This window comes from Coturnix japonica, chromosome Z, assembly GCF_001577835.2.
Source record: "Coturnix japonica isolate 7356 chromosome Z, Coturnix japonica 2.1, whole genome shotgun sequence".
Classification (NCBI taxonomy): domain Eukaryota; kingdom Metazoa; phylum Chordata; class Aves; order Galliformes; family Phasianidae; genus Coturnix; species Coturnix japonica.
Window position 1 is genome coordinate 10335779 of NC_029547.1, and position 18599 is coordinate 10354377.

The following is an 18599-nucleotide window of genomic DNA, read 5'->3' on the forward strand; positions in this document are numbered from 1 at the left end:
GGCTGTTCTTATTTGTGAAAGATTAACTGCTTCTTATAATGATTTTAAAAAGCGTTACCTATGACCATTAGCTGTAATTTGCTTTATCTAACAATAGTATTATGGATAACAAGCTATCTGAATGGATTAAAATCTATATGGAAATACCTAATCAAAAGGATATTTTTACAGCCTCTTAGGATGGCCAGATTTTCTTTTTTTGTATGAGTATGCTACTTACATAGGATTGCAGTCCTTCTGAGGAATTCAGCAGAGAAAGTAGACAAGTTTTCAGAATGTTCAATAGTAATTTAAAACTATAAATTAACATAATTAACAGTGCTGTACATACTGATGCTCTTTCACTGTAGTTAAGATTTGTAAACAGTTCCCACTTATCTGTAACCTTTAAGATAACCATACATGCTTGTCCTCTTATTTCTCATAATGTGTACCTTTTATGTCAAGATTTTCTATTCTGTTCTTATCTATAAGTGATGTTTAGGGAACTTAAAGGAAAACTTGTAGATATTTTAAAGAAGCAGGAAGGCAAAAACATTATTATTAACGTTAAAAATTGGAATTTAAATGCATCCTTTTGCAAAAAAAAAAAAAATTGTATTTTTTTTCATGACTAGATTATTGTGACTAGATTTTTAAGCTATGGCTATTTGAAAGTTCCATGTTAACCATTTCTAAAAAATACATTCTTCTCTCAGTCTTTGTGTTTTTCCCCCTGCAGCAGTTGCATCACCTAGGCAGAGGCATTTGTCTGTAGGTAATTGCATTGTAAAAGTCTAGGCAGCTTTTCCAAGTCATTAATTCAGTTTTCTGGACCATCTATCAAAATTTAAAACAAACAAACACAAAACAAAGGCTTTCTGCTTTAGAATGTACAACACTGGAAGTCTGTGAGAAATTAAATCTGTGACAAACTAATACTGCTTTCTGGGCCACTAATGAAGCACCCACATGTCTTCTGAAGTGGTCACCAGACCGAGCAGATGAACCAATGTTTGTCCCTGTGGGCACACTGGGAATCAAGTTGCTAATATATGTCCAGTTACAAAATTGAGTCATTCCCCTTGTCCCCTTGTCCCCATTCTTTTCTCTTCTGCATTGGAGAAAGAATTTATAAGAGGAATAGTCAGTGCTTGGAAGATACCTAGTGATGTTTTACTTATCTGTATTCCTTTTCTGTGTTTAGCTTAAAAACAATTACATTTTGCAAGTTATTTTTCAGTTGAAATTTATGTTAACATCCACAGTTTAAAGGGATGCAGAAATTCCCTTTATTTGTTTTATTGCAGTGTGTGGTTTCTGCTTTCATTCTGTGATATCCCTTCATAAAAGCTGCGAGATATCTGAGAAAGGGACATGCTTCTACTTAGAAGGCTATTTTGCCACCGTACAGGATTATTTAAGATGTCTTCGCATAAACTAATATCTAACATGATTGCCAAATTCCAGTCAACTTTCCTTTGTGAAGTGTTGCTGTTAAAAAATTGGATTTTTGTTTCAATAAAGAACTAATTGGAAATATTTAGGTGATTTGTCTATAGGTGGGGGACCACAGCTACTTGTCTGTATTCTAGTTCATCACTTCAAGGAGACTGCATTAACTCTGTGTCTAAAATGTTATGTAAATGGAACCACCACAAAATGCTCAGAAACTCTGGAAATAATTTGTCTAAAAATTGCATGTTAGTGTTTGAACGGACTTTGGCACAGGCTAAATGCATACTAGCTTGCACTCTCCCAGACAATTCCTGGGCACAGTTTGGAAATCAGTGTGAGTCAGGAACCATTACCGATGGGCAGCAGAGGCATGTGACTATATTATTTTGAATCATTAGGAGTTTAATAATGTAGGCATGAGACATTATGCTGTCAGTAGCCTTAATGCCAGACAACAGTCCCAAGTGTTTTTAACCTATGAGTTTAAGTGTATCCATTGAATATGTTGGCTGAGATAGCACTTCACTATCTGAGGAGTGGAAATTTCTCCGTTGATTTGAAGGAGCAGTTCTTAGAGGCCTAAACCCAAGAGCTCTTTTAAAATATGTGATTTAGATAATAATCTTTCTTAAATCTTCTTTTTACTGACAAGTTCATTAAAAAGGGAGCAGTAAGGCATTTTAAGTGTGATATTCTCACATTTCTTTAATCCATGCAAGTGTGGCTTTCAGCTTGTGCTGAACACAACAGTCCTTTAGGCCAATTTTTAACTTCTGTCCTTTGCCAGAAGATGAATGTCCACATTCACTTGCTGGCCATGAAGCTATATTGGTTCACCTTTATACCTTTTTAAAAATTAGAAAAAAATTAAAAAGAATTTTTAAAAAAGCTTGCTTTTCTCTTTCTTCAGGTTTCAGATTTCTTCCAATGATGATGTACAGTAACTAACCATTTTTACAAAAACAGCTTTTGCTTTGTTTATTCATATGACCCTTATACAACAGATCTGGGACAGATTAAGCAGAGTAATCCATCACTGATTTTCATTCTATTTTACTGTATCTTTCATTCTTACATGTTATAGGCTAAATTACATGTTATATATTATCTGTATTGAATAATTGGTAAATTATTCAGAATCTCAAGTTCTTTGAACAAACAAACTGACCATAAAATACCAGGGTTACATCTTCTATCACTTTTCCTTCAAAGAGAACCGTGGTTGGTTTTTTTCAAAAGATCTGTTATAAGATGCATAACCTATCCCTACACAATGAAAAGCATTAATATAGTATTTGTGTTAGAAGTTTGGAGTGAGGGGAAAAAATGGTTACTTCTGTCTGGCTTACCAAAAAGGAAAAAAGATAAAGACAGTGACCACTTAGTAAACTTGCAGCAACTACTTGTATAAATATTTTACACCTCAGTCTGCATGCTTCCTTGGATTTTTATTTTACCTGTATCACTGATTATGAATGCCATTACCTGACATTCAGACTGCTTACTTCTCAAGATGAGTATTCCCCAATGGATTAATTAAATGCTGCTATTATTTGCTCCTGTGAACTAAAGTTAATGAAAAGAACGTAACTCTGCATTACTTTGCATGCTGCATTCATAATTACATTAATCCTACTCTATTCTGTAGCCCAACCTTAGCAGCATTTTTCCAACAGCTTGAGTACTTGAGTTTAGGACAACAGCTAACAATTACATATTGCATTAATATAATGAGTTATCAACATTTTATAGGAAAGTTTCTTTCAACTACATGAGAAACGTACAGCCATGGAATCATGGAGTCATGGAATGGCTTAGGTTGAAAGGACCACCTAGTTCCAGCCTCCCTGCCGTAAGCAGGGACACTTTCCACTATATCAGGTTGTTCAAAGCCATTTATTAAAAAACAGCAACAACAAAACAAGAAAAAGCAATAAACAAATATATATCTGTGCAATAAAAATCTGTACAATAAATCTGCACAGAAATTCATACTGCTTGTAAATTACTAACAGGTAAACACAATCTTTGCGCATTCTGTTAATTACTTAAGAGGACATGCTACTGTATGTTAACCAGCCTTTAAAGAAAGCAAAATGTGGAGAAGTACAATATATTTTTCATTCATTCTAGAAAAAAAAATAATAAAAAAAATCAAATCTCAACGAGCAATTGTTAAGAAAATATTGGTTCTGGGTGTTTTTTTCACTGTAATATTACATACTGTCTATAATTTTTGAAGCTGAATAAAAACATGTAGCTGTCAGGAACTTTTACATCACATGAGGAGGGAAGAGTCCTCTCCCCTGTTTTAAACAGTGTTCAAACAGGTAATGTCTTTGCAAGCAGAAAGCCATAAAAAGCAGCAAGAATGGTAGATGTTTTGGTGGAAAGTGTTTGAGAAATATGTTTTGAATTCAATACTGTCTGCACGAAGGTATTAATTCCTGCCTTTTAAAGTTACATTAAAATTACTGAATTATGTGTTCTCTTTAAAGAACAAGAAATGAGACTCAGAATAACTGGCTGTGCAAATACTTCATTTTTATGGGAGCTCAATCATTTGTTTAGAGAAAAAATAAAACACATTCTCTCTTGACTTCAAAGGGAGCAGATTAGGCGGTAGCATTACCCTAAAATTTGCAGTTCATTTTCACAACTATATAGGTGTGGACTTCTCAGAGGAATTTAAAGAGCCTTGCCCTGCTCTACACTGCCACCAGCTTTGTTTAGTGCAATGTACATTCCTTAATGTGCCACAGTCACGGTTGTGTGACTGCATAGCTCCTCCCATACAGATTAGGACTACCTCCACCCCATGACTAAGGCCTGGAGCAGAAATAAGGTTTGAAGTATTTTTTGCTGTGCTTTCTGAAGTACTTGTTTGTACCCCATTTTGTGCCCAATTCACACAAAAAGAGATATAACTCATAAGTACTACAATATTTTCAGGACCCAGTGAGCATTCATTACATAGTAATTTGTTGTGAGTAGACTTTTGAAGACAAAGGAGATTCAGGAACACTTGTCTGAATGCAGCTGAGGAATCATTTTTAAAAGTGGATTACAGTAATATCTACTGGAATAGAACATATTTAACAGTTTAATTCCTTAAGGAAAAAAATGCTAATTTACTGACGTGTTACAATAACACTTTCTAAAACAATTAACAAATTAGTTGTTTCCTTGTGTAGGTAATAACATCATAATATTTAAACAAAATTCCAAAAGTTCTGTTAGTGAAAAAGGATTATAAAACCCTAAAATATTGCCAGTGATGTTCTCACTGGAAAATTCTGGCAGAAGCAGAAGCAGAACAGTCAGGTAGGTGTGTCTTACATGACGTTTCTACTGCCTAAACCATATTTGATATGGAAGATGCCTGGCATTTGAAAACAAGGAGTATTTACATTTTATTTACATGGTAAATCAATTAAGAAAAAAAAATATATAAATCAATAAAATCATATAAGCACTCCAACAACATGAAATATTTACAGTAAGGTGGAAGTAGATTGAAGGTAACCCGTCTGCAGCCTTGCCCTTTTAGACTCAAATTTTCCTTTGAATTCACATTTAAGTTGACATAATACATGTATGTAGCCTCGAAATAGGTAGATTTTAAAATTCATCTTAAAAAAAAAAAATTATATATTTTCCCCCTCATCTTGCAGAGTTGCTCTGTATTAAATAAAGCATGAAGATTTATGAACATGCTTCATCTGCTAAACTAATTATTAAAAATGGATAATTTGAAATTATAAATGCACAAACAGTTGTAGGGTTGGGGCCTTTTATGTTGACATATAACAAAGACATGTAATTAATAGATTTCTTTCAGAATCTGGTTTACTTTGTTTCCTTTAAACCCATTAGGTTGAATTACGGTGTTCTCCAGTGCTGTCTTCATTTTTGTACTTTGAAACAAATACACTTGTAAAACAAACTTTGATTAATCCAACAGAACAATTTAGTAGTGAAGCTTGAGCAAGACTTGAAATCTGCCTTAAAGATGGAGCATTGATCAGGAAATTGTTTGGACTTGGAGAGATTCAAGTTGCTTGGTGTAAGATATTATATCTTTGTGCAAATTATATCCATCCAGAACTGAAAGAGTGTGTTTATATGTCACAGGACATTTACATCTTGCTGTGTCCAACTGCATGGCTGAATCCTGCATTCCATAGATGAGCAAGAATAGAGAAGGATTTTTGTCCAGGTACTGAGAACTTCATGAAAGAAGTGAGTATGAAAAAACACATGGTGAATTCATTAGATGTAAATGCTTCTGTCGTTCTGTGCATGTTTATTCAGTGTTACCTGTATAGAGAAAAACAGAAAATCTTTCAGACATACTCCAAGCCAGTCGTTTGCAACCCACAGTTAAAATGTCTCCATTAAACCTGGAAGGGGACGGGGAGCTTCCAGCGAAAGACCCTTCACCTTAACATCTGTAGCTGCCCCCGTGCTCGTCTAAAGTTCTTGTTTATAAAGCCACTCGGTTTCGTTGAGTCTGCCTGGAGATCCCGGCGAGGCTTTCAGCATTCGGTGTTTCAATTCCAGCGACACAGTCTCTTTAAAAACGCCGAAGCGGACAGTAGCGGTAACAGTAACTCCATCGGTGTCCCAGTCTGCCACATCGCACCCGCCGGGGCGGAGGTGCACGGTGTACACGGCTCCTTCCTACGCCTGCCTCCTGCGAGGTGACATTTTGCGGTCACTTGCAGCCCCCCCTACCATCCTTAAGGAAAAACGAACCCAAAAACATGTTTGCTTTTTTTTTTTTTTTTTTTCAACGGCCCCTTCTTCACAAATCGCTGGGTGCCTTCCTTTCTCAGCGCAGGCCTGAGTGCAAACTCCGGGCTCGTACCGCGCATCAGCGGGAAAAGAGAAAGGAAACGAGGAGCCGCGGAGGGCTGGGGAAGGGGGGCGAGGCGCGCGGAGCAGGCCGCGCACGGAGCAGGCCGCGCCCGCCCCCAGGCGCGGTTCGGCGGCGCAGGGAGGGAGCGGCGCGGAGCGGCGGCGGAAGCGGCGCTGGCTGAGCGAGCGGGCGGCGAAGGGAAGGGGGAAGGGGGAGGCTGTTGGTGTTTGGCGCCGGTGGAGGGAGTCATTCCTGCAGCTGCACTTCCGGTCGGCATTTTGTTCTGAGAGGGAGCGAGAGAGACACACACAGGATCCTTCCCCCCCCTCCTCCTCCCCCCACCCCTCCGCTCGGTACCGACTCACCGTGCCCGGGCCGCCCCCTCCTCCGCCCTCCCGCTACTCGCTCACACGGAGGGAGCGGCGGCCCCTCGGCAGCTTTGCCCCCCCCCCCCCCTCCTTCCCCCGCGGCTCGGGCCGTGTCTCGGAACCGGTTCGGCCCGGCGCGACGCGGCCCGTGTTGATGTTGTGAAGCAGGCTCAGGGGGAAGGGATTCGTCTCTGCCGCTCACCCCCCGGCTCTTCATGTTCGCTGCACTGAGGAGGAGACGGAAGAGAAGCCAGCCCCCCTCCCGGCCCGGATTATTGTTGTTATATTATCTCCCCTCCTCCTCCTGCTCCGCGGCGGCGGCGGCGGCCCAGCGGCGGCGGCGGCTCCTCTGAGGAGGGAGGGGGGTGGATTTCTCTCCCCCCTCTCGGATTCTCGTTGGATTCAGACGCCGATTTGCTCAGGTAATCCCCCCTCCTTGTCTCCCCTTCCCCTCCCTGCCCTCTCCATCAGCCGGGCCGGGCCTCCGATCCAGGGCGGCCCAGCGCTGCCGAGAGCGGAGGGGATTAGCTCTTATCCGGGGTACGGGGGAGTAGCTGGCACAGGAGGTGTTTATTTCGCATCCCCCCTTCTTGCTCGCTCGGGTTTGGCGAAGGAGATCGGTTCTTCCCAGGCTGCCGGGAGGCCTAGGCCTGGTGGAGAGCGCAGGCCCGCCGGCCAGCGCCTTTACTCCAGCTCAGGGATTAGAAAGGCGAAACGGCTTCTCGGTGACAGGCCTCAGCCCTGAGAGGAGGAGGAGGAGGAAACAATACAAGTAGCCGCAAATGTGCGCTGATCCTGTGCCATATTTACAACTTCACCATAGCAGGGAAGCAAGGTCCTGGCGCAGACAGCCCTCTGAACTGAGGAAGGAGTAAGTGGAGGGACAGGGGAAGAGAGACAATGTAAATACACAGAAACGAAAATATCTGTTTTCACTGCTCGTATCTCCTAACAAACTCCATTCTGAAAGTTCGAATGGACGTGAATTTATAACGTTTAAGGGCTTGATCTCTAAATAATAAAGCGATTGATTAGGGTGTTAATCACTTTGTGTATTTATAGCATAACTAGACCTTGTGGACTGATTAACACAATATGGACACCTGCAGACCTAGGAAACAGATAGACAAGCATTTTGTGTTGGGTATTCCAAACGATTTCAATGCTTGTGTGCTGTAGACTTTATAGAAATATGTACTAAATTCAGGAGAAATACTATTTTATGTTTTCTTAAGAAAAAAAAAAGAAATAAAAAAATAGGGAAGGGTAAAGTACTACATTTATGACATCTCAGAGCCCAAGGTGAAGGTGAGATTTTACTTTAAGTATGTGAGAAACAAACATAGATTTAATTAAGTGAAAAAGTGAAGAATGTTTAAGAAGTGCCATCATTTCTTGTCAGGCCATATCACTTTGAGAACTGAGGTTGTTATTGGCTGTTTGTGGCCATGATGTTTGAATATGTAATTAGGTGTCACTTTAACAGGTCAAGTGTGTTTTGTAAATGACTGTTGATTAAGTGTCAGATCTTTATAAACAAATGGTAACAAATGTTCAGTAAAATAAATCTTGGACTTTCTATACAGTATGGTTGAGTATGTTATTAAAAATTCAGGTAGATTTTAAAACAACCCCCCTCCAAACTACTAAAAGTGCTCTTTCAGAAATTACATAATTGATGGAAAATTTAAGATAACGAGTTTCACTTTTCAAGTAGGAAGAAAACTTACAGATGACAAGCAGCTAATACTTTGTAAATTTTCAAGTAGTTTCTTTTAGTTGTTAGGCTGTTGTAATAGTAAGTGGTTATTGTATCTAATAAAGTAGCTTTCTGGAGTGTTGCATTTAGAGTCGTAAAAACTCTGCTGTGGTGGCTTTGAGGGCTCTGATACATGTTTAGAAGGGTGAAGTTAATATAGCTGTCACGTAGAAGGCGTGTTTTTAATGCTGTAAATCCGTGTAGTAGTCAGTAGCGTGTCCGTGATTTGTATTGGTCAGGGAGCAGTTTGAATTTTAAAAAGCCTGAAGATCCTGCTGAGCCCCAATCCCGGCCTCCCTCCCTCCCACTAATCTCCCATTCCTGTCTTTGTGCTGCCTGGTCCTGTTAGACACTGTTTGCAACAGGGCCTCAGGCCTACGTGCCTGGAGAGGAACCATTTACTCTTTGAAAAATTAGCTTTTTATTTTTAAACTTCACGAATTGCAGAGGGAGCCTAATTGTCTCTTAACCCTCTGTCTCTGCGTGTAGCTGAATTGCTGTTTTCTTTTGGTCTGTAGCATGCGTAGGGGCCGAGTGCAACTTTGCTTCACAGGAAAGAAAGGACTGTGCAAAAGTACTTGTAGTTCTTGGGTAGTTTTGATCATTAGGAAGTGACGTTAGCTGAAGCACTTACTTCGTTGTTTCAAACAACTCTTTCCTTAACAAAGAAATGTGCTTGTTGAGTTAACATAAGTGAATTTATCTGGCTTATTTTTAATTTAAGGGGGTTTGTTTTAAATATAGGAGATACGGACAGGAAATAATCTTCTGTAGTTATATAGTTCCTGTCAAGTTCAGCTCTCCAGGGTTGTGTTTATAGTTTTGTGTGTGTGTGTTTTGGGTTGTTTTTTATTTTATTTATTTTATTTATTTATTTATTTATTTTTGTAATCAGAAAGTGTGGTCTTTTCTGATATCAGAACTAGGCATATTTACAGAGACAACTTTATCATGTTTTCTGTTTATGATTTGTAATGAGTTTTTGTTTTTGTTCTTTTGAGCCATAGATGGTTAATTCTTAACTGTTTTATCAGAGTTTGTGCAGTTGAAAATATTAGGCAGAATTATTTAATGGAGAAATATAAGGTGACTTTTTCTTTTAAGGATTACATTTATAACATATAGAACTGTGTATTTCACTTTCATACTTCATTTTCCATAGCATTAGGAGATCTTTTGCATGTCACAACAGTAAACAGCTTAAGCATGCAGTTACTTTATGAATATTGTGGAAATAGAAAATCAATTATTCTTGAGTTGTTAATTTTAAAACTTATTTTAACTGAAAGAGGAAAAAGGAACACTTTTTCTTCTGTCTGCCTTTTACCTTGTACTTTTGTCTGCCTTGTATGTTTTGAATTTCTCACTTATGTACAAGTTCAGTTTATTTTCCTATGAACTTCTTCAGTGTTTTATCTGAAGTTATTCCAACAAATAAATAAATATCCCTGGAGCATTTGCTATTTTGTAAAGCTGATTTCATTTCATTTTTTTGAAAAGTGTGTATATATATATATACACACACACACACACACACTATATATATATAATATATATAGTATATAATATATATACTATATATATAATATAGTATATATATTATATATATATAGTGTGTATATATGTATATAGTGTGTATTACATATATAATAAAGACATGGAAACAGGTATATGACAAAAAACATCATTATTTTTCTGCATTTGAAATGCTTACATTTTGATTTAGGAGAAAAATGAAGAAGAAACTGGGAAGCAAAATTATACAACTAAAACCATTTGCAGATCCCTGTTTTACAGAAGGGTACTTGAATCTGGGTACAACCTCATTACATATTTGGGAGTCCATTCACAGTGTGACAATATTTAGCAATGTCTTTGAGCTGGAACTATTTTTTTGGTTGTTGTTTGTGTGATGTTAGACATAATGCAGCCTTAATCCCAAATGGTTCATGTATATATTTCTCTGTAATATAAACAAACCATATTTTGGAGGATATTAGATGATAGAATAGTGTAAGTTGATTTCAGCCAGAGATTGGTATAGTAAGTTTCCTATTGCAGTTGTCTGTGTTTTCAGTAGTAAATGTGATACATTTTTGCGTATATTACACTATGAAGCACTAAAGTCATTCTATTAAATTTAAATTAATGTTAACTTCATGAATACTAGACAATAAATGTAAAGGTGGTGAACAATTGCTACTAACTGGAAAGAGAAATTATGATTCTTTTCTGAGTATCTAGACCTAAGGAAGAACCTGTTTTCAAATTCAGAACTCTATGTTTTCCATATTCTAGAAGGATTTATTCTATAATCATCAATTTATGTACATTTTGATAGCAATTACAGATGTTCTTAATTAGGAAAGTGTAAATCATTGTAACTTTAGAGTTTGGTGTTTGGTAGGCGTGAGGTGTATCATCCAAGTGTTAGCATAGCTATTTACAGTCACAAATTATATTGTTAGAAATATTCAACATTTGGGGGAAAAGAAGGGCCATTTCAATATGATGCAACTTATTGTCAGTCTTCCTTTTCATATGCCCTCATTAGATGTAATACAGATTAGTTTAGCTTCTGATTTTCAATAATCATTGGTAACAACCTATAAGGAAGTGCTTGAAATTGATAGTACTTGTATATTATTGGTAATAATCCTGTTCAAAGGTGATAATCTTTAATAGTTAAAAAAAAAAAGCTGTTTTGTCATGTCATTGTGTAAAACCTTTTTCTACAATTTATCTATATTGTGTTTTTTATTTCATTAGTGTTATAACCACATTTAGTGGATGTTCTTGGCTGTGAGAGAGGTTCTTTATGTTGATGTTTGCTGCACCCCAGGAGTGAGGAAATAGTGTTAGAGGAGATTGTGCAGAATCTATGGTTTGTGTCTCGCTTCCTGTTCCAGCTGTTCACTGTGGAAAATCTCACTAGTAGCAGGGAGAAAGAATTTTGGCCAAGCTGTATGTAGAAAGTAAAAGTCAACTTAAATGTAGTTGTTGGTTCTGTTCTTGAAGGTGACTACATGGCATATAGAAATAACTTTTTAAAAAACATAAATATTGAAGAGCATTTTTCATGTTAAAGTCTTTTCGTCAGGCCAGATTCTAGAAGACTGTATTCTTACTACTTCTGTTGTTTATTCCAGTGTGTTCAAAGTGGTTCTTTGTATAGTTAGATATTCCAATTTTTCAAAATTTTGCTATGGCAGACATGAAGAACTTCTGTGGTGGAGTTTTGTTTTTGTTTTTTTATTTTTTTGTCTTTTCAGCAGACTGAGCATGTAGACCTGCAATACATTTTATAGGAAGAGTGTTAAAAACAATAGACTGTAAAGACTCAGATGAAGAAACAGAATAAGACTTAAGAAACAAAATCTAACAGCTAATCTAGCCCCCTTCTCTGTACACTGGATCATTAAGTACATTACTGTATTTTCCCCTTACCCTTGTAGCCCCAGTTCAGTGCTTCATACAATGCATGGGAAGTGACAGCTGACTAGTATACTGTTATACCTACTTTATATGTTTGTTTGTCTTTGTCATGTAGTGTGCAGCCTACTGACTTAGTACCTTCTGTATTGCATCCACATCTTCAATGAATGTTGAAGTGTCTTCATCTGTTTGTTTGTAGGAACTATCATAAAAGTAGGTATCTGTATGGCACCAGTGTTAGAGAACACTTCTTCAGTATATCCATAAAGTATTATTTCCATTTTACAGATGGAAGACTGAAACTAAGTCAAAATTATGTTTTAAAAGTGCTTATAAATCTTGAGTATGTAATTTGGCATGTTTTATTCTTGAGATCTTTAGAGTTACTTCACAACATGGAATGAATTCATATGCCTTTTTATTTTGTTTGTTACTGTGGGTGTCTCACACTTCAACCTATCAGGTCTGTTGTTTCCATGCTGCACCCATAAAAAATGTAGAATGAGTTTTCACTGATGGCCTTGGACATCTTTTCGGTTTTAGCTGTCTTGGTTATGTCAGGAACTAGACAAAAATAGATTTCCTGTCCTGAAAAAAAGCATGGACAAGGTTTTCAGCCTCTCTTAGTGAACGTTTGGGTGTGACTCTGCCCCTTGAAAGTGGTAGTTGTTGCAGTTTATGTAAACTGGTTGAGTGAAAGTCCTTGCAACCTAGTGGTCAGACCATTTCACTGCAATGCCATGCAGTCTTCCAACTAGTACTTATGTTAAACTGTGTGCCTGTGTTAGGAAAGCAGGACTGTTCTGAGGTATCACATGTGTATTCCTAGCCAGAGCTTTGCCTTTGGGATGTAGAAAGTCCCATGTTCAATCTGTATCAGACCAAGTTGTTTGTGAGTTTTTCTTCTCCGTACAGTTTTTTATCGTCTAATCATCTGCTCTAATCATGAGCCAGAGGCTCGAGGTGTATTATAGAACAGGTAGAACAAGTAGTTCTAATTTTATAAGGTTCTGTGGTTTTTTTGTTGTTGTTATTTGGTTTTGTTCTGTGTGTGTTTGTTTTTTATTACTGCTTTTGCAGACAATAGCTGTTTTTGACAAGCTGGCAGTTTCCAGCAGATGATCTCTCTTTTGGGGAGATTTATTTATTTATTTTTAATTAACTGCATACTATTCATATTTCACAATAAAAAGTGTAACATCTCACAGAACAAAGCTCCTTTTACTATGTAACTATGATTTGTGTCATGACCACTATTTGTCACATACTGTATGTAAAGCAGGGATGCTGTAGTTAACAAAAGCTGTATATGATCATTTTATGAAGACAGTTCATTCCTTAGTGCATTTTGGTGTAAGTGATTGCAATTCTGACATTTCTTAATACTTTTGTGTTTGGCACAATAGTACAAACTTTTTTTTTTTAAAGTTTTTATTTATTTTAAATAATGTAATGTATCCAACTCTGGGAATGTAGACATGTGTCTATGACACTGCAGCTCCTACCTATTATGTCTGAGCTAACAAGCTTGCCTTTTTGTTGACCACGTATTCAGAAAGGAAAAGTTTAGAAATACTTTGTCTCAAAAATTTTCTTTTCCGGTCTAAAGTCTCAATAGAGGCTCTCCCACTTCTTGCATATTTTCTTCCATTTTGACAGATATTTTACCTATATTACATATTTCGTTGGGTACTAAAAGGCTGAAATGTCTTTCTGACTTCAGAGGGTCAGGTTAGAGAAAGCAGTGTTCAAAAATAATTTCTGACCTTTTCTTCAAATCAAATGAACATCTCTATTATCTGAGAGAGGATATTAACATTTAAGCATAAAGTGACTTCTACTGTTGGGATGTGCATCTTGTTGCCACCTGAAAATATGTGGAAAAAAATGAGTGAGTTACAGGTATCTGCAAAATTATTTCACTTCATTACTGTGGTCATTAAAGTCAAAAATGTTTGCTCAATATAACTTTCCATGTAAGTGCAGTTTGGTGTAATGAGGTATGCTATGGATTCTACAAGGGTCGTGCTGAAAGTAATGCCTTCTATTTTATGATGTTGGCCCCTGGTATCAGGGGCAGATGTTGGTGGTATGGCAGAAGGTGGTAAACCTTCCCACCAGTATCTTGTTACATGTTGCTGTGTGACAGATGGCAGCATTGGGGCAGTCTGTCAGAATAGCATCTGATACGGAAGGGTAGATGTAACAAAGGTGTGTCATTGAATTCTTCCACGTGGAAAAAATGGCACCCACTGACATTCACTGATTCCCATTGAATGTTTATGGAGTCCAAACAATGGATGTGAGCACAGTGAGTTGATGGGTGGTGTGGTTCAGCAGAGATGACAGTACTAATAGGTTGCCTCTAACGGTTCGGAATTTTTTGAGTGCAACATGCAGACTCTCATTGATCACTGGTGAAAGTACATAGGTAATAGTGGTGACAGTGTTGAAAAACAGTGTTTTGTGACCAAGAATTTAATTTATCAATTTTTTAAAATCTTTGTAGCTGTCATAATTTTTATGGAAATACCCAGGTTATATAACTTTTGGAGCAGCCTTCATAATTTCCTTGTGGCCACTCACTCCTTATACGTAGCGTTGATTTGTTCAGATGTGGAAGAAACAAGAAATGGGGTTGCAGGTGTTTGGAAGGCTGAACACATAGAGGAGAAGAGTGGTGGAAATGATAACGGACTGGAACTGAACAGAGAAGCTTGTGAGACAGATACTGATGTCCTTAGTGAAGATACAGGTAGGCCCATCATATGGTTTTAGCAAGAAAGCAAGATAAAGGGGTGGACTGGAGTTGCGTGTACAGTCAAGGCAATCTCTGTGGAGATGAAAATATGTGGGAAGTATCTATTGAGAGAGGCTTGAGAAGCCAAAACTACAAAACAAGTGTTGGCTGGTCAAGTAAGTGATACTTCACACACACACGTTTGTTGTTTGAATTTTCTGTCATTTTTGTTTGTTTGTTTATTTGTTTTGTTATTAACTGAGAAGAGCATAGAATGAAAAGAAAAACCTCAAAAATATGGAATACATCTAATAAGACAAAATAGGAGGAAATTCTGTAGTTTAGATATGTGTAGTCTACATTTGTCATTTTTGTGAATACACTGTGGTAGATAGTCTTACTTATTGCCACTTTTTCTACAGAAATTTCAGTGACTGTGAGGAATGAAAGTGGTTTCCTTTGTAGATATTTAAAACAAAACAAAAAAGCAACAGTAGGTTAATATCTTCTGTGAACAGCGATAGGTATCCTTCCTTGAGAAGATGAATCCTGCCTTGGGAGGGTGAATAGCATAGTTGTAGGGTTTGGAAGGGACTTCTGGAGATCATCTAGTCAAACTTTTCTGCTATGTCAGGTTCTTTATGGTAGATTACTCAAGAAGGTGTCCATCTGAGTTTTGATTATCTCCAGAGAAAGAGACTGCAGCCTCTCTGGGCAGACTATTTCAGTGCTCTCTCACTCTCAGAGTAGAGAAGTTCTCTCATTTTCTGACGGAACTTCCTGTGTTCTAGTTTCCAGATAAACTGAAGTTTGCTTCTAGTCCTGGCTTTTGTTTTGTCTTTAGTGTTCACTGTGTATAGTCTTTTATCTTAATTACTCTACATTGTTAATACTTGCTCCAGAGATAGCACATAAATGCCTGTGAGAATTCTATGTACTGGATTACTGGAATGCCTCATTGATTCTGTTTTAAAATGTTTTTGAGGAGAGTGCATGATCTGACAGGTTAGAAACTGAGATGCAGAAGTTGGTCACCGTCTTTGTAACTTTGGAATTCTAACTGGACCTGTCATTTAAATTAGTTTTAATATTAGTTTTAAATAAATTTATTTATTTATTTTAAATCATAACACATATGATAATCACAGTATCACAGTCTCGTGCAGGTTGGAAGGGATCTTAGAGATCATCGAGTCCAACCCCCAGGATTCGAGCCTCCTGTGTAGCAGAGCTGCACTTCTACCACTTGCACCACAGGGGGGATTCGAACCTGGGTCTCCGCTGTTGCAAAGTGGCATTCCTACCACTGCACCTCCAGGTGAAAACCAGGTGAAAAACATGAAAATTAGAGCAGATTTCATTAGTTTTGGTTATAGCATGATTAATGAGAAATTCTTCAAAATAGGTTTTCGAGAGTGCAGGAACAAGGGAACACAGAAAAAACTTATATTTGTAATAGAAATGGAATCAGATTTCCAAGAGTGTCATTTTTCTTTTTCTAGGAGGTTGGTCTCCCATCTTCTTTGCTTCATACTTCCCTTTCACCCTAACTTGAAGTTGGAGAGTCATGTATGCAACAGACCTTACAGCCTTACAAATAGCTTCTGATTCATTTCCAGTTCAAATCCTTTCTGTACAGTGAATGGAGGTTGGGCCTGTAGGTTGGAGAGGAATGTTACATGATTATGTAATAATAGAAGACTGTGTCAGAATTCCTGAATACAGGGGGCATTTATTAACTTTGATTGACTGTGCAAATTTGATCTTTTAGCCTGGGGGTGGGGGATTTCCTGGTAGAAGTCTAGAAGACAGTGTTGATGCACAGAAAACATAGTGTTTTCTGTTGATGTGAAGCCTGAATTCTGTGTTGAATGTTTTGTTTTAGAGGGTTTTTTAAAGTTAGATCTTCAACATTTTTAACATTATGAACTCTGATGTATAGAAATGTAATTAGTATATTGTCTTTTTAAGCATTACCTTGTACAGCTGTCACAGAATAGTAGGTAAAATTGTAATCCTGATTTCTGCATCATAAGAAGGAGTTAAAATGAGATCAAAATAGGGCTTTGCTGTGATTTTGCTGTTGAACTGATCAGCTCATGAGTGTCAATCACAAATCAGAGATGTGTGAGCATGTAAAATTATATTGTGGTGCTGAGTAAGGGGTCCAGATAGCTAAGTGAGTCAATAGAAAACACTGAAAAAAAAAATTACCTCCTAAAAGAGTTTAAATTTATCTGACATCTTTACTCTTCCTTTTAGGCTCTTTCCTTCTAAATTGTCTTTGCACTGTGGTGCACTACTCCAACAGGAGCAGAGGGGAATGCTTGTTGCTCCTTGCAACTATACAGACAATGAATCATTCTGAAGCGTGTGACAAATGTAAATTTGAACCAATTGCTACTGAGGAGGATGTTAGAGTATCAGTATCTGGTATCCCAAGGAAATGCTTTTCTGTCCTGCTGATGTTTTGAGTGAAGGCATGTTCGAAACGTATGTATTTAACTGAACTTCTGCTGCTGCAAGGATCTTGCCCATGCTAGGTGCAAAGCAGACTCTGAGTTCTGCAAAATACTGATGGTTCTGGCATACACTGAAGCAAAGCTGTAGGTGATACCAACAATAATTTAGGTGACTGGTGGCTTTTATGTAGAATTGTGGGAATGTACTGTGCACTCCAGGGTCACTATTATAAAATATTATTTAGAGTCATGGCTCTTCATATTTACTCACTGGAGTAATTCCCTCCAGTTCTGTCTAATATGAAGTAAAGTTTAGTCATGTTATTTACAGAAGTAGATGATTTATTTTTATCATGGAAAATATCATTAAAATATTTGAGGAATTGCAATAGAAACAGTTTGGTTTTAAAACTGTTTTGTCTAATTCTCTGAATATCACCACATGATCAAGCCATCACAATTCCACAAGGTAAACATTCTCAGTCTTCATATCACATTGTAATCCTATCCTGCAATCTGAAGGAAGAATAATGAAAGCTGCTTATTTAATTTAGTACTTTGTTAAGAAATCATGCTGAATTAGTAGGCTTCAAAACAGGATTTTTCTTCCTTTAAATGTAAGTGCTTATTTCTGACAAACCCTTTGTCTAGCTTAGAGTAGACATATGATGTTATGGTATTAAGTAAGTTCTTAATCACATCTTGGTAAATAATTAGCCAACAAAGTTTTACAAAATAGCTCTTTAGACGGACTCCTGAAGATTACATATAACTTGTGAAGTCCGAGTAATTTGATTTTACTTTGCGTTCAGCTACAGTGAATGTTAAATTGTATATATGTAACCTGTAGCAATATCTCATAACTTCATTTAATTAAGCACTGTTTCATTGCTGGCTAAGAGGGTTGAATTAGTTTGCATTTTTTGCAGTTGAAGTATGTATATGCAGCTGTTGAAAGTCATCTGATAAAATATAACTTCAGAGAATAGGCTAATGAATTTGCCTGAATGTGTCTGCAGTTCACTGAAAATGAGACCCTGAGTGAAATGTGGGAAGAGAATAGTATTTGTCAGAATCAAAACTACTGGAGGTCTCCTGCCTACTCCTAATTACTCATACAGGTGTAAATTTGAACTAGAGAATCACAGTAAAAATAGAAGAATTATCTCGTTTTAAGATGCATTGATTTTGAAATCCTGTCAGAAGATATAATAAAACTTTATGGATATGTAAATGCAACTAACTTACGCAAGAAGAGGAAAACATCTTCCGTTTTATGTTCATTAAACTTATGTGCTTATACTGTTTTGTAACAAAAAAGAAACAAATATCAGGAGAGGAATATACTTTGATTTGACTGCAGAGGTCACATAGGTTTTTTTTTAGTAAAATGAGAGATTGATGAAATTCAGCTTAGATTCTTCTATGTGGTACAATGAATTAAATATCTGTTAATCAAGTTGAGAATGAACTTACTAGTGGGGTTACATGTCAGTGCTTTAAAATGTTACCTGTACAAATGCTTTGCCTTTGCTAT

General features: G+C 37.2%; 1 protein-coding gene across 6 annotated transcripts in view; it reads left to right on the plus strand.

The window, feature by feature from the left end:
* Nucleotides 1–2365: 2365 nt before the first annotated feature.
* NIPBL (NIPBL cohesin loading factor) overlaps nucleotides 2366–18599 on the plus strand; it is a 135317-nt gene continuing 119083 nt past the window's right edge. For 2 of the 6 annotated variants that reach the window (XM_015848465.2, XM_015848469.2), the window contains exon 1: nucleotides 6127–7088. The gene's annotated coding sequence lies outside the window, so the exon portion shown is untranslated. Of the gene's footprint in view, nucleotides 5680–6126; nucleotides 7089–18599 lie in introns of those variants that run through there. The other 4 variants (XM_015848466.2, XM_015848470.2, XM_015848472.2 and 1 more) reach the window with 4 other exon arrangements.